Here is a 19,178-nt window from a genome sequence, read left to right as displayed (position 1 = left end):
GAAACTTATGAAATATTTAGTAATTTGTGTAAATAAATTAAAAATGAAAAGACTTAAAAATCAAAAGAATTAGGAGTGATAATGGTGGGGAATTTAAAAACCATAGGTTTACTAAATTATGCTTGGAAAATAGATATCATCAAGGATTTTCTTGTCTTAACACACCTCAACAAAATGAAGTAGTCAAAAGGAAAAATAGAACTCTCCAAGAAGCCACTAGGATAATGTTTAATGAATATCAACTACCAAAATATTTCTAGGAAGAAGCTGTTAGTACAACTTACTACGTACAAAATAGAACAACAATTAACAAAAAACTAAATGAAAATCCATTTGAACTTTATTATGATAAATTACCTAGCATAAAAACTTTAAGGTGTTTGGATGTCCTGTTTGCATATTAAACATAAGAGAATATTTAGGAAATTTTACCTCAAAAGTATAAAATAGAATCTGTTGGTACATGGAGCATCAAATGATTGAACCTGTGTTTTGATAATGTCAAAGGGTTCAAAGTTAAGGTTACTTGTTATCTAACAAGTGTGAATGAGCTTATAGGAAAGTCCTAAGTATTCTTAGGTAAATATCCTAGTGGATTCTAGGCTGGTGGGAAATCCTAGGGGGAGGTAACCCTAGGTCCTAGGGGGTAGTAACCCAAGATTATGGAAAGTCCTAGCTATAATTAGACAACAAAGTCCTAGTTCGGGGAACTGGATGAAGTCTTGGTGGGTCGAGGACTTTAGGCAAAATCCTAGAGTTGAGGACCTTACGTGAAAATCCTGGGGGTCATGAACTAGGTGGAAGTTTGGACTGGTCGTGAAGCAGACATTCAACATGAAGTCTTGAAGTCTCGAACGTTAAGCAAAAGTCCAGACGGTCTGGAGGATAGATCTGGCAAAAGGTAATTTCTCCTGAGAGGAGTAGGTGAGGATGCGTTCCCTGAAGAGGGAACAGTAGGCGTCGGTCTGATATAAAGTTTTTATGAAATTTAAAGTCAGAATCAGACCGTCAGAGGCTGTCATGCCCCGGAGGAGTCCTTGCCAGACAAAAATCCGACAGCATCTCCCCTGTACGGGTAACAATCTGAAGCAATAAATACACATATAACATCTATATAACCATCAGCCCACACGGTTGGAACATACATAAAATAGAAACAACATAACCACACAGTTTAATATACTCAGCCTACCCGGCTGGACAAAAATGAAATAAACACAACCACACAGTTAAATCACAACCCACACGGTTAGAAATAAGCGCAGCGGAAAAACGAAGAGAAAAACCCTCAATCCACAATCAAAGTTTACTAGCCGATTAGGCTTACACAACCACAAGGGCACGGAAGCAAAACACCACGAATCAAACTCCAAACACGAACTAATTCATACAATACCAAAATCGCTGTATACTAAAAATACAAGTAAAGCGTAAATAAAATCGATATAACGTAGGACCCAGGACTGGTAGCCGACATCTCTCCAAGCATCCATGACTCATCTACCTGCTACCTGGCGAAAGAAAAATCATTTTGAGGGTGGTGAGTATTGGAACTCAGCGGGTAAAGGGAAAGATAGTGCATGAACATAACATATAAATAGAGAATAAGCCAACAGTATACAGTCTCACAAAGGGGATAACAGATACTAAAATAAAATCGTAGATATATGCTCATACCTGAAACCATATCCTAGACTAGCAATAGAAGGTCAGAAGTAGTACTAATATGCTACGGTACCGCTCATGACTACAGAGGTAATATGCAAGGTATATAAACATTTTCAATAAATAAACCAAAGTCTAAACACCCACAACGAGTGTATATCTCAAACATAAGAAAGCATATCATCATAAGAAACAACAGTAGTATAAACTAGCTACCAAGCATAAGCTCATAACAGCAGCATAAATAAACAATACTAACAGCAGATATAATAACAACGTATGCACGGATGGTCACCCCGTCCACCTCTCTGCACCATGACCCCTGTATGGTCGAGAGGCCGGATCGATGACAACTGTACCACCCAAAAGTCGTCGCCACTCTCGAGTGACCAGATAGACAGGTGCTAAGTAGCTATCTAGCTACCAAGCAAAGGGGATCCCTGCTGCTCACAACTCCAGCTACCACTACCCATGAGTGGCCGAGTGTGCGGCGCGACCCGACGGCTCACTCCCCCATAAGGAAGAAGTGGTTGCCAGCATGCATGCAATGACATGATACGTACAATGCAGTGATCATCATATAAACATAAGCTAAAATCAGGTATAAGGTATGCTACATGAAGCCAGCATGCTAAATACGGTACATAAGTAAACAACAAACAAAACATACAAGGTTGGTATATAGTATCTGCTAAATATCATTGATAGCAATAAGAGACTGTATGAATATAAAAATGAATATCTCAAAGGTTTTGAGTGGAAGTATCAAGCATAGGAAAAATTACGAGTGGAGTCAAGCTAAAAATAATTTTTTTATCCAAAATAGTTCATGCACCAAGGTGAAAGTACTAAAAGAAACAAAGCAAGAAGTACCCACCTTTATACGTAGATCGCTTCAAGTAGTCTCACGTCGAGATGCTCGTCCCGAACCCAAGTCCTGTGATCACAATATGTATTTAGCTAATTACATATATAGAAAATAGCTAAATAAAATCCCCAACCTATTTAGGAAAATCCTAATCGAAATAATTAACCTAATTTATTAATCCAATTAGGTCTAACCCAATCCACCATTTCTTCACTTCAATCCCACTCATGAGTTAATCAATTTAATCATGGTCATCTTCTAAGATCAATACACACCTAATTCATCCACAACCTCCAGATCTAGCAGAAATAAAATAGGATCAAACCATCATTCAGAAACAAAATCAATATCAACAAACTTTTGCCTACCGACTCTGTCCCAGAAAAATCTAGTGCCAAAAGAAAACAAGAACACCACAAAAGAAGGCTAGAGCATCACGACAGAAGATCCAATCACAACTAAATCCATAAATTGGCATCACCAACAAGCAATTAGACTCCTAACAACCTAATCATCACTTCACAGATCCCATAATTGAAACTACACAATGTAGAAGGATAATGGCAGGAATGATACTTTGCATACCTCAGGTCAACAAGCTGCACTTACTAAAGCTTGGTGTCCACAACTTCCTCTCCAACCGGAATCCACCTCCACGAAACCTAGCGACAAACGAAGGAGAAAATCGCTAAGGGACTCGGTATTAGGGCACGACAGCCAGTGATGGAGAGGCGTCGCGTTGGCTGTTGGCTCGTTGCAATCTACGATGGGGCGGCATTTCTGATGCTAGCGTGAGAAGGTGAGGCCGATGACATCCAAGGGTGCTCGTGTGAGGGAGAAAGTGTCGCGGCTTTGGTGCTCGCGTGAGGAGAAGAGGCTAGGGGATGAAGGGATCGGCGTCAGCAGCAGTTGGCGTGGCATCGGGCCTCGGTGGTCGGCGGCAAAGCAAGGTCGGGAGAGAACCGTCGACTACGGTTGCGGGGATAAGCAAGAGGGAGAGGGAAGGAGGGCTCGGCGGCGTGATCTCGCGCTGAGATCATAAGGTAATTTGGTGAGGAAATCACGCAAGAGAGAGGGCTCGAGGAAGGGAGATCGGCGGGTTTGGGAGCTAGGGCACACGAATAATTTTATAGCTTAGGAATTCATGAATTAAACCCTAGATTCATTCCTCAATCAATTTCCACCTTCGGGTATTCCAAACAGGCTTTTTCTCGAGCCCATAAGTGCATCCCCTCTAAATACGTCCTACGAGCTCCGATTAAATCCCAGAAAATTTCTAAAAATTCTGTTAAGGTCATTTGTCCAATAACCTTTATTATTTAATATTATTTGAGTACCATATTTTACAGAGGCTATCAAATTGATATTATATATATTGTTTATTGTTGGGACTAACTTTATTTTGCAGAAAATGAAGTGGTTGGAAAAGTTGGTCCGAGCGCCCGGAGGAGATCCAAGTGCGTAGAGCTAGTTTGGGTGCTTGGGATACCTTGGCGAGTAGTAGCTTGGGCGAGGGATAGGCACCCTTGTTGTTCGAGCTCGGTGCCCTCGCAGTTCGGGCGCCCGAAGCTGGTCCAGGCACCCGGAATGCCAAACTTTATCTTGTCGCCAAGTTGGATCACGATGATTGGACAAGCCTACGCCATGATCCAAGCGCTCGAAAGGGATCCAAGTAGCAACAACAGCCTATTAAAGAAGCATTCGAGCGACACCTCAAATACAACATTCTAATCTGTTAGGACCCACGCGATCGACAAGAGGAGAAGGGTGAATTACTTGTAAATTATAAATGGACCTTTCTCGATCTTTCAAACAAGATTAGTAGAACAATTAACTTAAAGTAGTGTAATAACTAATAAAATAAAGAGGCACAGAAAGTTACTTGATTACAGCCTAGGTGGTTATTAATCCAAGGTAAAATAAAGCACAAAAAGTCTCCTTTGGTGAAGGAGGAGAAGCCTCTTACACTCATTGAATGTTCAAAAAGTTACTAAAAAATGAATACTTGAGTTGTTGTCTATTTCCTAGGTCCAGGGGTCTTTTTATAGCCCCTGAAAAAGCTTATCCGAGGCTGGAAGGTGCCTCTAACAAGGTGGAAGGCGCCTCCAGTGAGGCAAGTGAAGATAAGGTCTTATCTTTGCTAACGGTTGCATTTTGCCCAGTCTAAGGGGCCTTCAAAGGGTTGAAGGCACCTTCCATCGGTGGTTGAAGGCACCTTCAATAGGTTTAAAGGCACCTTCCCACAGAAAGGCATGAAGGCGCCTTCAGCCACATTGAGGGCGCCTCTAGTAGCTCCGCAGCTCCCCCTTTGGCTCTTCCGCTGCTCCAATCGCCTAGGTGATTCCACCATCTGGAATTGGGCTCACTTGGACCCATCTTCCGGCCTTCTCCTAGAGCAGATTTCCTCCCTAGCTTCTCATCCGTCGAACATCGTGCACGTCTTTCTTGTCCACCGATGTACTCTTCTGCAGCACCTCGTCCCTCGGATGCACCGAGATCGTCGGCTCTCTCCCGTGCCGTCCTTCTCGCTAACTACGTCTTCCACTTGACTTTTTGTGTTCCTAAGTTCCAGTACACTTAGACACAAGGATCAAACACAACAGGACCTAACTGAACTTGTTGACCACATCAAAACTACCCCGAGGATCTAATAATCTCCCCTTTTTGATGTGCATCAACCCAAGTTCAAGTTAGGGTTAAAAATAATATAACTTATGTGAAGAAGAAAAAAAATAATATAACTTATGTAAAGAAGTTGCAATTAGAATAAAATATTATAATGAATTATGCAATAAAATTCATAATTTAAATTAGCAAAAATTCTTACTCCCCCCTAACTTGTACTTATTTCTCCCCCCTTTGATCACATTAAAAAATATGATACTTTTAAATAACTTGAAAGTCACTCCAAAACAAAGTCTAAGGGAAAATGAATTTTGAAAACTTCTGAAAATTTTAATAGGAGTTGAATAGACATATATAAAGGAGATATAAAATTTTACACAAAGGAGTTAACTTAGGCAGAAAATAAATTCCAAAAAAACTTTAATTTTAAAAACTACCTTTTTGAGTAATTAACAAATATTTTTAGATTAGCCAAAAAATAGTTAGTCTATTAAATATTAATTTCAATAATTAGCTTTCAAGTTGTGGCGAGGTACTAAGCCTTCTTGGATATTGGAATAACAACAATTTTTAGACAAAGCCTTTTAATAAAATTAAATATTTCATTTTCTTTCTGTAAATTGTAACTTTTAAAAAAGTTTAATTTATTCTAAGCATAATTTCGAAATCCAATATATGTTACTTCTACTAGATTGATTAAGTATCTTTTAGGAACATATTTTGATGATAACTTTCTAATTTGACCCTTATGGTATCTAAAATACCAATTGAGTCCATGATAATTTCTATAATTTGAGCATGCAGAATTTTTAATTTTTAATTTTTATATTTGTTCCTTTAAATTTGTATTTTTAATTTATCAAGCTCCTTTATTAAGCAAGATTTAACTAAATTTCTTTTTATTTTTAAATTTTCCTTTTTCAAATTTTCCTTTTTGGTTTTTAATTTGCACATTAATTTAGTCATAGATTTAATGCCAAAATAAACTTGATCAGGAGTTAAGAAGCATACCTCACTTACAGTGTTAGATCTGAAGCTTGATTCTCCCCCTACTTCAGTGCATTCGTCTGATGTCGCTCCCCCTTCATCGATGTTGACTTCTGAGGAGCTTTGTTCTTTGTGACTAGCCATTGATGCTAGTCCAGCATATGCTTTTATTTCAGACTCAGATGACGAGCTTTCATCCTAAGTGGCCTTGAGTTCTTGTGCTTGTTTTGCTTGGGGCCTTTGCCTTTTTCCTTTTTGAGCTTTGGGCAGTCCTCCTTTATTTGTCCTTCTTTTTGACACTGGTAGCTTCAAACCTCCCTTTTATTTCTTTGATTTTTTCTATTCTATAATTCTTTAAATTTATTAGACTTATTTTTTAAAAAATTTTCCTACCATGTACGCTTCTTGGTCTCCTTCCAGATCTGAGTCTGACTAGGGTTCGTCCTTCTTGGTGGTTCTTAGTGCCAGATTTTGACTGGACTCTATAGTTGTACCTACACATCGAGTCTCATGTAATTTTAAAGTTGAAAATAATTCCTCTAAGGTACTTACCTCCTGGTCCTTCAAGATATAGTATGTGTCTACGATCGAAGTCCATTCAGAGATTCTAGGAAAGGTGTTTAGTGCATAACGTACCAAGTCCTGATTGGTTACCGTTTCATCGAGGTTGCCCAGTCTGGTGATCAGCTCCTTGATCTTCGTGTGCAGTTTGACTACCTTTTTACCTTTTTCTAGACGGATGTTTGTCAGTTTGTTCCGAAGAATGTCTCGTCGTGCAAGTTTCACTTTGAATGTTCTTTCGTGGAGTTCCAGGAACTTCTCCCAAAGGTCTTTTATCGATGTGTAGCTTCCGATATGATTTACTTCTTGAGGCAGTAATACACTTAAAAGATGATATTCTACTCTGCTGTTGGCTATGAAATCGCTTTGCTCCTTTTTCATCTAGAGGTACTCTTCTTTCTCCATGCCTTGTTGATCTTTTGTAACTGCAAAATCATACTTAATTATTAAAAAAAAATTCAAAGTCAGTTTTTAAGAATACCTCTATTGGGTGTTTCCAATGTGTGAACTCCCCCTTGAACTTTGGTGGGATGAGGCTTGGTTCGGCCATTGATTTTGCTTCAGTCAGCGATTAGTCTTTCTAAAGCGTCCTCGCTTTGATACCACTTGTTAAGACTCGTGCCGCCGGCAAGAGGTGAGGGGTGAATTGTAACGGCCAACAATTTCATATGAATTTCTTTTAAGAATAAGAGAAAATAGAACCAAAAAGAAAAGAGAAAGAAAAAAAAAAGAAGAGTGGTCAAGGCTTGAACCTTGAACCTCTTAACAAGTGGCAAGTTTTAAGTAGTATGAGATAACCAATAGGCCAAGAGAAAGTATTGGTAGGAAGGAAAGGGAAATTGTAGTTAATGGTAGGGATGGTGAAGGGACACCTTTTAGAAGAAAAGTTTATCTTTTCTTTCTCCTCTTCATTTAGCATGAAGAGTTCATTTTCCCTTCTCCCTTCATTTAGAATAAATAAAGGGAAGAATGAAAAGGTGTTTTCCCTTCTCCCTTTCATGAAGAATAAATAGAAGAAAAGGAAAGAAAAACTATTCTTTTCCTTCTTCCTCCTTCTCCTTCCATCACCGAAAATCCAAGCTCCTCCTTCTCCCATTGCCGAATTCAAGTTAAGGGTTTTCTCCCTGAGAAAACTTCACAAAGGGAGGTCCTTAAAACACACTTCTTCTTGCAAGAAAAAAAGAATAAGGAAAAGGGAATTCTAGAAGCGAAAAGGGTCTTCTTCTTCTTCTTCACCAAGGGTATTCTCTTAGTAAACCAAGCAAGAGGATGTAAGTATCTCCCTCACCTGCAGTACAAGTAACTTTCGAGGTTTTTATGTTCTAAAATTTCAAAAAAAAAATGTAGAACCATGCTCTTAGGGTTTCAGCCAAGAAGGAATAAAATAGATTTAAGAAAGTTTTAAAACCTAAACTATGCTTGTTTATGATTCCTTATGGTATGTGATCCACTATATTATGTTGGTTAAGGTTTTCATGTTTTAAAGTTGTTAAGAACCTAGAACCATGCTCTTAGGGTTTCAGCCAAGAAGGAATAAAATAGATTTAAGAAAGTTTTAAAACCTAAACTATGCTTGTTTATGATTCCTTATGGTATGTGATCCACTATATTATGTTGGTTAAGGTTTTCATGTTTTAAAGTTGCTAAAAATCTAGAACCATGCTCTTAGGTTTCGGCCAAGAAGGAATAAAATAGATTTAAGAAAGTTTTAAAACCTAAACTATGCTTGTTTATGATTCCCTATGGTATGTGATCCACTATATTATGTTGGTTAAGGTTTTCATGTTTTAAAGTTGCTAAAAACCTAGAACCATGCTCTTAGGTTTCAGCCAAGAAGGAATAAAATAGATTTAAGAAAGTTTTAAAACCTAAACTATGCTTGGTTATGATTCCTTATGGTATGTGATCCACTATATTATGTTGGTTAAGGTTTTCATGTTTTAAAGTTGCTAAAAACCTAGAACCATGCTCTTAGGTTTCGGCCAAGAAGGAATAAAATGGATTTAAGGAAGTTTTAAAACCTAAACTATGCTTGTTTATGATTCCTTATGGTATGTGATCTACTATATTATGTTAGTTAAGGTTTTCATGTTTTAAAGTTGCTAAAAACCTAGAACCATGCTCTTAGGGTTCGGCCAAGAAGGAATAAAATGGGTTTGAGAAAGTTTTAAAACCAAAACTATGCTTGCTTATGATTTCTTATGATTTCTTATGGTATGTGATCCACTATATTATGTTAGTTAAGGTTTTCATGTTTTAAAGTTGCTAAAAAAAAAACCTAGAACCATGCTCTTAGGTGTTCGGCCAAGAAGGAATAAAAAGGACTTGAGAAAGTTTTAAAACCTAACTATGCTTGCTTATGATTCCTCATGGTGTGTAATCCATTATATGATGTTAGTGTAAAGTTTCCATGCTTTATGTTGCTTAACACCTAGGATGACACCTCTTGTAAGTTTCGGCCAACCAAGGAAAAATAGGGTGAGAAGTCGTTTTATGTTGCTAAAGGTCTCCCATGTTAGGATGAGTACCATGTGATGCTAGTATGATACTTACCTTGTTTTAATAGTGCTTAAAACCTAAGGCCATACCTTGTAAGTTTCGGCCAAGAAGAAAGGAAGGGACTTAGGGAAGTTTAATTCCAACTAAACTTGCTTATGTTTTCTCCCATGTTATGCTATGTATGATGTGATGCTAGTATGATGCTTTCCTTGGTTAAAGTTGCTTAAAATTTAAGATCATGTCCATGCAAGTTTCAGCCAAGCTATGAATTAAGATTTATGGAAAGTTTAAAACCCTAACTATGCATGATAATGACTCTCTATGTTATGCTATGTGATATGTGAACGTTATGTCACCATGATATGCTTCATTATATGACAAGAACATGATATGCTTCATGATATGACAAAAACATGATATGCTTCATGATATGACAAGAACATGATATGCTTCAGTATATGACAAGAACATGATATGCTTCAGTATATGACAAGAACATGATATGCTTCATGATATGACAAGAACATGATATGCTTCATGATATGACAAGAACATGCTATGTTTCATGATATGACAAGAACATGATATACTATTTTACTTTTGTATTGGCTTGTACCGGACCTTAAGAATGGTCCATGGGATGGGCTCCTAAGTTGCCTCTAGGTCGATGGTCAAGGAAACGGGCCTAGTTCCAAGTAGGTTCGAGATTAGCTACCTTGGATTTATTTAGGATGCGCGCAATTCATGTATGTGGTACAATGTCAAGCCCTCATGTTGAGATTTATGTTTAAGTACCTATATGATATATGTTTTCAAAAGTACATCTTGCATATGCTTGTTTCATGCTATATGATTAGGATATATGTTTTCAAAAAAACATCTTGCATATGCTTGTCTCATGCTACATGATTATTATGCTTCATGAAAATACTCTTGTGTGATATGTCTATGATGCCTAAATGAACATGCTACTACCTTATGCTTATGCTTGTTTGATTAGATGAACATGTCATTACTTTATATCAACTTCACGATGTATGTTTTTGTGAGTAGGAAAGGATCTTACTAAGTCTATGTGCTTATAGTTTTATTTTTCCTTGTACTGTAGAAAAGGGTAAAGCATGGTTAAACTAAAGAGAACAGCAGGAGGGGCAAAGGATGTGTGTGGCAGTGGCATGGTGGAAGCGATCTGTTTTGTGTTTCAGGACTTATATATGTTTTAAGTTTTTGCTTGTGAACTATTTTCTTCTTGCTACTTTTGATGATATTAGCTTGAACTTGTTGGATGTTTTATACTTAAGGTGAACTATACTTACTCTTGCTTCCATGATACCTCGAAATGCTAAGTACTTGTTTATTTAGAGAATTGTTAGTGATCATGAACTCTAGAGAGCAGTATACATGTTTAGTGTTCTCTTAGTTTAGTACGCTTTATGCTTTAGTTAGACAAGCATGTATCATATTTTCAAGTAATAGATAGTAAATAAATTTTTATATACATGAATGCTAGCATGTTCATATGAATAAGTTTTAAGTTTTAATAAAAAGAATTTTTCTACTGCAATGATTTCATATGCATGTATGTATGTTCGCGTAGCACCACCCTTGCTATCAGTAGGGGAAGGGCGGGCGTTACATGAATTGCCTGTAAATTACAAATGGACCTTTCTTGATCTTTCAAACAAGATTAGTAGAACAATTAACTTAAAGTAGTTTAACAACTAATAAAATAAAGAGGCACAAAAAGTTACTTGATTACAACATAAGTGGTTGTTAATCCAAGGCAAAATAAAGCACAAAAAGATCTCCTTCGGTGATGTAGAGAAACCTCTTACACTCATTGAAAGCTCAGAAAGTTATTAGAAAATGAATACTTGAGTTGTTGTCCATTTCCTAGGTCTAGAGGTCTTTTTATAGCCCCTAGAAAATCTTATCCAAAGCTAGAAGGTGCCTCCAACAAGGTGGAAGGCATCTCCAGCGAGGCAAGAGAAGATAAGGTCTTATCTTCGCCAATGGTTGAATTTTGTTAAGTCTAAGGCGCCTTCAAAGGGTTGAAGATGGCTTTCATGGGTGGTTGAAGGTGTCTTCAATAGGGTTGAAGGCACTTTCCCACAGAAAGGCATGGAGGTGCCTTCAACCACATTGAGGGAGACTCCAGTAGCTCTGCAGCTCCTCCTTTGGCTCTTCCACTGCTCCAATCGCCTGGGTGATTCCGTCCATCTGGAATTGGGCTCACTCAGACCTATCTTCCGGCCTTCTCCTTGAGCAGGCTTCCTCCTAAGCTGTTCATCCCTTGAACATCGTGCACGTCCTTCTAGTCCATTGGTGTACTCTTCTGCAGCACCTCGTCCCTCGGATGCATCGAGCCCGTCGGCTCTCTCTCGTGTCATCCTTCTCATTAGCTATGTCTTCCACTCGACTTCTTGTGTTCCTAAGCTTCTGCACACTTAGACACAAGGATTAAATACAATAGGACCTAACTGAACTTGGTTGACCACATCAAAACTAATCATCTTTCTCTCTTGGGTGCTGCTCAGAAAATGCTTCTAGGATGCCCAAATGCTTCTCCGATGATCGAAGGCTTAATTCTTCAAATCTGTAGATCATCAGTATATTTTATTTCAGTTCTTAAAAAATTTGTAAATCTTTACTTGTATTATTTTGAACTGATAGTGATTACCCAACAAAAGCACTCTCACGTGCAGGCCTTAGAGTAGGAGTCACAACAGGCTCCGAACCAAGTAAATCTTGGTATTTGCGATTGTTTATTGTATCTTTATTTATGTTGGCTTTACTCCTGCTGATTATTTTTAAACGAACGTGAAAGTCACGTCCGCTATTCACCCCCCTAGCATAATGATCCTACCAAATCTTTATGGGTTATTCCCTAAACAATAGAGAATATAAAATTTACAATAAAAACAATTCTAAGAATTGAGGAAACAACCAATGTAAAATTCAATAAAACTACCAAAGAATCTGACTCAACTCAATATCAACCAATTGATTTCATTAGAGCTAACACTAATCTAGGGGGAGCAAATAAAAATCCAATAAATGAATATGAAGATGAACAAAATCAATCATAAGAAAATGAACAAACACAAACAGAGTCTAGAACAATAAGAGTAAGTTCAGATCACTCAATTGATCACATAATAGGTGATCCTGAACAAAGGGTTCAAACTAGATCCTCATTTAGAAACCTAAGTCAAATATCTCTAATTTCTAAAATCAAATCCAAAATAGTAGAAGAATCCCTACTTGACCTAGACTGAATGATAGCCATGCAGGAAGAACTAGCACAGTTTAATAGAAATGAAGTTTGAGATTTAGTACCATTACCTGATAATAAAAAAAGTAATAGAATTAAAATGGGTATTCATAAACAAATTAAGTGAAAATGAAAAAATTGTTAGAAGCAAGGCTAGACTAGTAGCTAAAGGGTTTAGTCAAGTAGAGAGACTTGATTATGATGAAACATATGCTCCAGTGGCCAGACATGAGTATATTATAATACTATTGAGCTATGTAGCCCATAAAGGATTTAAGGTTTATCAAATGGATGTTAAATCTACCTTTTTAAATGGGCTAATAAAGGAAGAGGTCTATGTTGGTCAACCACCTCGGTTTGAAAGCCTAGATCATCCTGATCATATCTTTAAACTAAAGAAAGTCTTGTATGGTCTTAAACAAGCACCTAGGGCCTATATAGAAGGTTAACCTCCTATCTAATTTCCAAAGGGTTCACCCAAGGTTAAATTGATCCAACTCTATTTGTAAAATCACTCAAACATGACATCTTCATAGCTTAAGTATATGAAGATGACATAATTTTTAGTTTAACCAACTCAGAATTTTTGCAAGAATTCATAACTTTAATGGAACAAGAATTTGAAATAAGCCTAGTAGGTAAACTGGCCTAGTCCTTAGGATTACAAATTAAACAAACTAATGAAGAAAATTATATTTACCAACAAAAATATATCAAAAAATTACATAAAAAAATTTGGAATGGAAATACCAAAGAAATAAAAACTCCAATGGCAACTAACACAAACTTAGATAATGATCCAAATGGAAAATCAGTAGATCTAAAATATTATAGGAGTGTCATAGGCAGCCTTTTATACTTAACTGTAAGTTGACCTGATATTTTATTTGTAGTTAGTATATGTGCTAGATACCAAATGTGTGATAAGGAATCCCACTTAACTAATGTAAAAAGAAGTTTTAGATATCTGAAAGGCACACCAAATGTAGGAATTTGGTACCCTAGGACACCTAATTTTGAACTAATAGGTTAATCTGACTCAGATTATGCTACTTGTAAACTAGATCATAAAAGTGCAAGTGGTGGATTTCAATTACTAGGACCATCACTTGTCAGCTGGTTTAGTAGAAAATAACTCTGTGTTGCTTTATCTACTACTGAAGCCGAGTACATAGCAATAGGTGAGTGTGTAATATAACTGTTATGGATGATGCACACATTAAAAGACTTTAACCTAGAATATAAAAATATAAAAATCCATATTGATAACATTAGCTCAATTAACTTAACTAAAAATCTAGTGCATCATTTAAGAACCAAACATATTAAAATTAAACATCACTTTATTAGATATCACATCACCAAAGGAGATATTGAACTCAACTATATTGAGTCAAAATCAAATCTGGCTGATATCTTTACTAAACCACTACTAGAATCTGACTTCAGTAATCTACAAAGAAAATTGGGAATGTGTTGGATCGAGATGCACTAGAGGGGGGGGGGGGGGGGGAATAGCGCTCGTAGCTTTCACTTTTCGTATTCGAAATGATCAAGTAAATGCAGCGGAAACTTAAATAAAACACACACAGAGAAGACGCCAAGATTTACTTAGTTCGGAGCATAGGGCGACTCCTACTCTAAGGCTCACGCTCGTTGAGCGTTTACTTTGGGTAAAAACTATAATTTCAAGAAATAGTACAATCAGGTATTACAATTTAAATGCACTAAAAAATTATACCGACAACAAGAATTTGACATTCGCAGCTCTGGGGTCGTCGAGGTCGTGTTATGGCTCAGCTAGAGCGTCTCGTTAGTAGTAAATAGTTGTACGATCGCTTAGAACTTGATATCTTCAGCTGCTAGTCGAGACCTCCTGATAAAGGCTGTTGAGGGTGCCTTCAAGACCCTTGAGGGAGCCTCCATCACCGGCAAATTTGCAGCGAGGATGAGCTTTGACTCCTTTGTAGCTTATCCTCCTAAAGGCGCCTCCATCTCCCTTGAGGGCGCCTCAAATGTTGTCCGAGGTGCCTCAGCACTCCTTGAGGGTGCCTCCAGCTTTGCTGCGTGCACTCTTCAGCCTTTGCACCCAAGGCGCCTCCAAGCTCCATGGAGGTCGTCTCAGGTACTGTTCATCCAAGGCAAAGCTTGCTTCATTGTCCCTGCAAGATATGTTAGTTCCAAAAATATCCTTCAACACAAAGTTAGCACATAATAATGAATATAAAAAGATGTTTGACAGTCATCGGATTGTCTGGTTCTGACTTCGGATTTTCGACCGGAAATCCTAGGTCGAACCGACACCTACTGTTCTCTCAGCGGGAAACGTGTCCTCGCCTACTCCACTCAGAAGAGTATACTTGTCGCCAGTCCGGTCCTCCAGACCGACTGGACTTTTGCTCAGCGCCCGAGTCTTCAGGTTTTTCCGCTGGACATCCGCTCCATGACCCACCCAGACTTTCACCTGGTTCGCGACACCAGGACTTCTCACCTAGAGTCCCCGACTCTAGGACTTTTGCCCGAAGACCTCGACTTGCCAAGTCTTTTCGCCTACGGTTACCACCCCCTAGGATTTTCCACCTGCCTAACCGTAGCTAGGATTTTTGCCTAAGATACCTTAGGACTTTTCTTGCAAACTCATTCAACCATATTAGATAACAAATAACCTTAACTTTGAATCCTTTGCCATTATTAAAACTAGGGTTCGATCGTTGGATGCTTCCCACACCAACAATCTTCCCCTTTTTGATTATAGCAATAAAAATTCAAAGTTAAGTAAAAATAATGCTATAAAGAATTTTCAAGAACAAATGCAAGCATAACTGAAAATAACAATATAGGCATAAATGCAAGCATAACTGAAAATAACAATACATGCATAACTGCGTGCATAAATGAATTTAAATGCAAAGCTCCCCCTTAATAAAAGCTAAAAGCTTTAAGTGAAAAACTCCCATTTAATTAAAGCTCTTCTTTTTAAAATTTTCATATACTCTTCCTCTTTGCCATATATAAAAAAAATCAGCAAAAATAAGGTACAATAGACAAGTTGAGAAGTTGAGCATAGACCTTAGTTTAAGAATATAGCTTAAAAAGTACATAGCTGATAACTATTTTAGCTTTTTAGAAGGTTTTGATAAAACTTAGCTTTTAAATTTTTAAACATAGATTTAAAAATTTAGTCTTAGAAAAACTTAGTTTTTAGAAGAAATTTTCTTGTAGACTTTTTAACTAAAAAAACTTTATCAAAGGTTAAGTAGGGAGCTTAAATTCAAACTTAGCTTTAGAAAAAAATTTCTTAAAAAAATGTTATGCTCAAAAACTAAGTTTGAAAAGTAGCTAAGGGAAATTTTTTGACTTTGAAAAGTAACTTAGCTAACTTTGAAAAGAAAAATACTTAGCTTAACTTTGAAAAGAAAAATACTTAGCTTAAATAGTATCAATTTATGTAACTTTAGCTAAGTCTATTTCTACTTGAAACCAAAGAGAGTAAAGACAATTTTGCTAAAGAAAAATTTAGTTTTCTTTTCCTAAAGTCCAAACATGAGTAATTAAAACTAAATTTCCTTATCTAAATGTCTATCCATTAGCTACTAGCTATTTGCCAAAAAAAGACAATAGCTCTCACTTGGTTAGTCAAGTTAAGTCAGTGATCCAGTTAGATTTGACTAAGACAGGATAACTTAGCTTAATTAATGTAAATTTGATATTTATTGCCTACACTTATGTCAATGCATAAACATAAGCATTCTTAAGTCCAGGCAGTAATCCTATGCATCTCACACTATTCTATGAGTTTTCAAACACAAGCAAGTCAGACCTAGTGTGCTTGTGAGATGCTCTGATTGAAATAGGGGTACATGATTTATAGGGGGAAAATTCCTAGGCTAAATCCAAATTTTTCAAAACTAATTAAAATTGGAATTTAAAAAAATATTTTTCCTAGAATTTTTTAAAGACAAACTGAGTTAATAACATAGTTTAAAAAAATAGAATAATAAAGGTAAATTCTATTCTAGTAAGCACAAGATCAAACAAATCAAAAGAGAGTTATCTACACAAGGAGTAAGTATAAGTGCAATAGATACCATGCATGTCCAAAATATGATCAACTAGGAGGATTGTTAGCTGGAGGAGGTGATAGAGGTCGCTCGGGTGCATGTAGTACTCGAAGAATCTCCTCTCGGAGAGAAGTGAATCCGGAGGTCATCTCAGCCCGTAGTGTATCACTCTTTTTTGAAATAGGTGGGTGGCAGCACAGAATGTGTCCTATCATTTCTCCTTGTCAACAAATTTTGCAAGCAGTAGAAATTTTATCAAGTTCATTAAGAATGCCAATGCTAATCAACAAAGGAGGTAGCTAAGATAGTGGATGTACTGTGATCTAGGTAGTAGAAATTTCAGCAAGTTCTTTTTTGAATGTCCTGGATCTAGGCGGTAGAAATTTCAGCAAGTTCTTTTTTGAATGTCCTGGATCTAGGCGGTAGAAATTTCAGCAAGTTCCCTTGTTTTTAATGTCCTGCATTATTTTCTTTATGAATTTTATCATTTCTCATCATACATGTTTCTTTAAGGAATATTACTTCTCTTCTGGTGATAGGTGGCTAAGATAGTGGATCTTCTAAAAGCCAAAGGAGGAAAAGTCACCAGGGAATCTGGTCCTGTAAAAGGTGGCAAAAGTCTCATTGCCTTTATTGAAGATTCTTATGGTTATAAATTTGAGCTAATTGAAAGGGGCCCAACTCCAGAGCCCTTGTGCCAAGTAATGCTTCGTGTTGGAGATCTTGAACGTTCAATAGAGTTCTATGAGAAGGTTTTTTTTTCTCTATTAAATTTTGTGGTCATTTCTACTTCATTTTACTTTTTCTGTGTTCCTTTGTGGATGCTGTACATTCATTTTTTTGTCCATTAATTTGTTGGTTTTCTTCAAGCATTGGAATGGAGCTTCTTCACAAACAAGATAATCCTGAGTATAAAGTAATCATATTACTCCTATATATCTATTGAAAATTATCTGACAATATTCTCCTAGTTGTATTTTCTTTGGTTTTCTTGGATTTCTCTAGTTTAGCGCAAATTTAAGTAAATGTCCATCCTAAGATTGGTGGATGCCAACCAAGGCCTCAGAACTACTTGGTTCCTTTCTTTTTTCATGTTTACGGGATCACGAGTGTGAGCTTTGGCCATTAGTTTTCCTTTTTGAATTTGCAGTATTATGTTGTATGGGCTAGTCTACAATTTAGCTTACCTGTCCATGTGTTGAGAGCAGCCTTGTTAGAGATCATGTATAATATCTTGCAACTTTTTATTGAAATTGCTCTATGCAGAAAGCTTAACCACTTCTAGTAACTATGCCGGTGTTATTTTCCTTAAAACAAATTCAAGATTGCAAACTTAGGCATATTGTTACCCATCTACAAGTTCTTTTTCAGTACACCATAGCAATTATAGGATATGGCCCTGAAGACAAGAATGATGTGCTGGAACTAACCTACAACTGTGGTATTAAGGAATATGAACAACGGAATTCCTATGCATAGGTGCCTAGCAACAAAACATTTTTTTAGGTGATGTATGTTACTTTATTTTTCTCTTTTGTATATTTGTTATTCTTTAACTAAATTGCATTTACAATGGATTTGAGATTTTGTTTTTAATTTTAAAGATTGCAATTGGCACATATGATGTCTATAAAATGGCTGATGCTATAAAACTACATGGAGGAAGGATCATCTACGAGCTAGGTCTTTTGCCCAGTATCAATACCAAGATTACTGCCTGTTTGAATCTAGATAGATGGAAAAGTGTATGTATTGTGTTGAACCTCTCTCAACATCTTGATTTATTTCATTTCAACATTCTTGTGGTTCTCAAATACGATGTTATTAGTGCTAGTTTGTTCAAAGTTTATATGCTAACTTGATATATTTGTTGATATGACAAGTGATACGGATATAGGTGAATGACCCAGGAGAAATTAAGATGGGAAGGAAGGGTAATTTTATCTTTTTACTATTTAGGGCTTTAAGGATGGGGGAGGTACTGTTGCAACGGGGGCTGCCTAATTCGTGTCTTCTCCGCCGCCTCACACAGTGGGTCTTCGGTGGGGGAGGTGACCACCACATCTACGCACACGGACGTCGCTTACGCCGCCACTGTTGCCCACCCTTGCACACACGCCGCGGCTCCTCTATCTCCCTTACTCTGGCCTTCTCCATGCTGACGCCGTCGAGGAGCACCGTCACTGCCTCCTGCAAACCGACATCACCTCATGTTAGTTAGAGCCGTAGAGCCAATCATATGATGATTGTTGTATGGACTCGATGTATCATATTCCTATATATTTATAAAGACATTTCTTTATGGTTATTATACTTACTTGTATTGATACCAAATAAAAAAGTATAATAGCGTCCTTGAGTAGAAGGTTCTTATCTATATCAATCGATTGGTTGAATCGATAGTGAGATGATATAGAGAACACTACTCTTAATTATTCCTAGTCAAGTATTAACATTCAGGGACAATGTTAATGCGCTGAGACTAGCATGTAGGTCAACTCGATGACTTGATCTCACAAGTCATGGATATAGAGATATCAAGTTGACACATGGGTATGCATTGGAGAATGTATACTGAATGACCCGCCATGAGAAAGTATCATGGATCGTTATATGAGTGTCATATACTTTCTCATGT

At 37.1% G+C, this 19,178-nt stretch overlaps 1 pseudogene; it reads left to right on the top strand.

Annotated features, from left to right (window-relative positions):
• LOC122033947 overlaps window positions 1-18,761 on the top strand; it is a 47,415-nt pseudogene extending 28,654 nt beyond the window's left edge.
• Window positions 18,762-19,178: the final 417 nt, after the last annotated feature.

This window comes from Zingiber officinale, chromosome 11B, assembly GCF_018446385.1.
Source record: "Zingiber officinale cultivar Zhangliang chromosome 11B, Zo_v1.1, whole genome shotgun sequence".
NCBI classification, from domain to species: Eukaryota; Viridiplantae; Streptophyta; class Magnoliopsida; order Zingiberales; family Zingiberaceae; genus Zingiber; species Zingiber officinale.
Note: the sequence above shows the minus strand (reverse complement) of the source record. Positions and strands in the feature narration are given on the sequence as shown.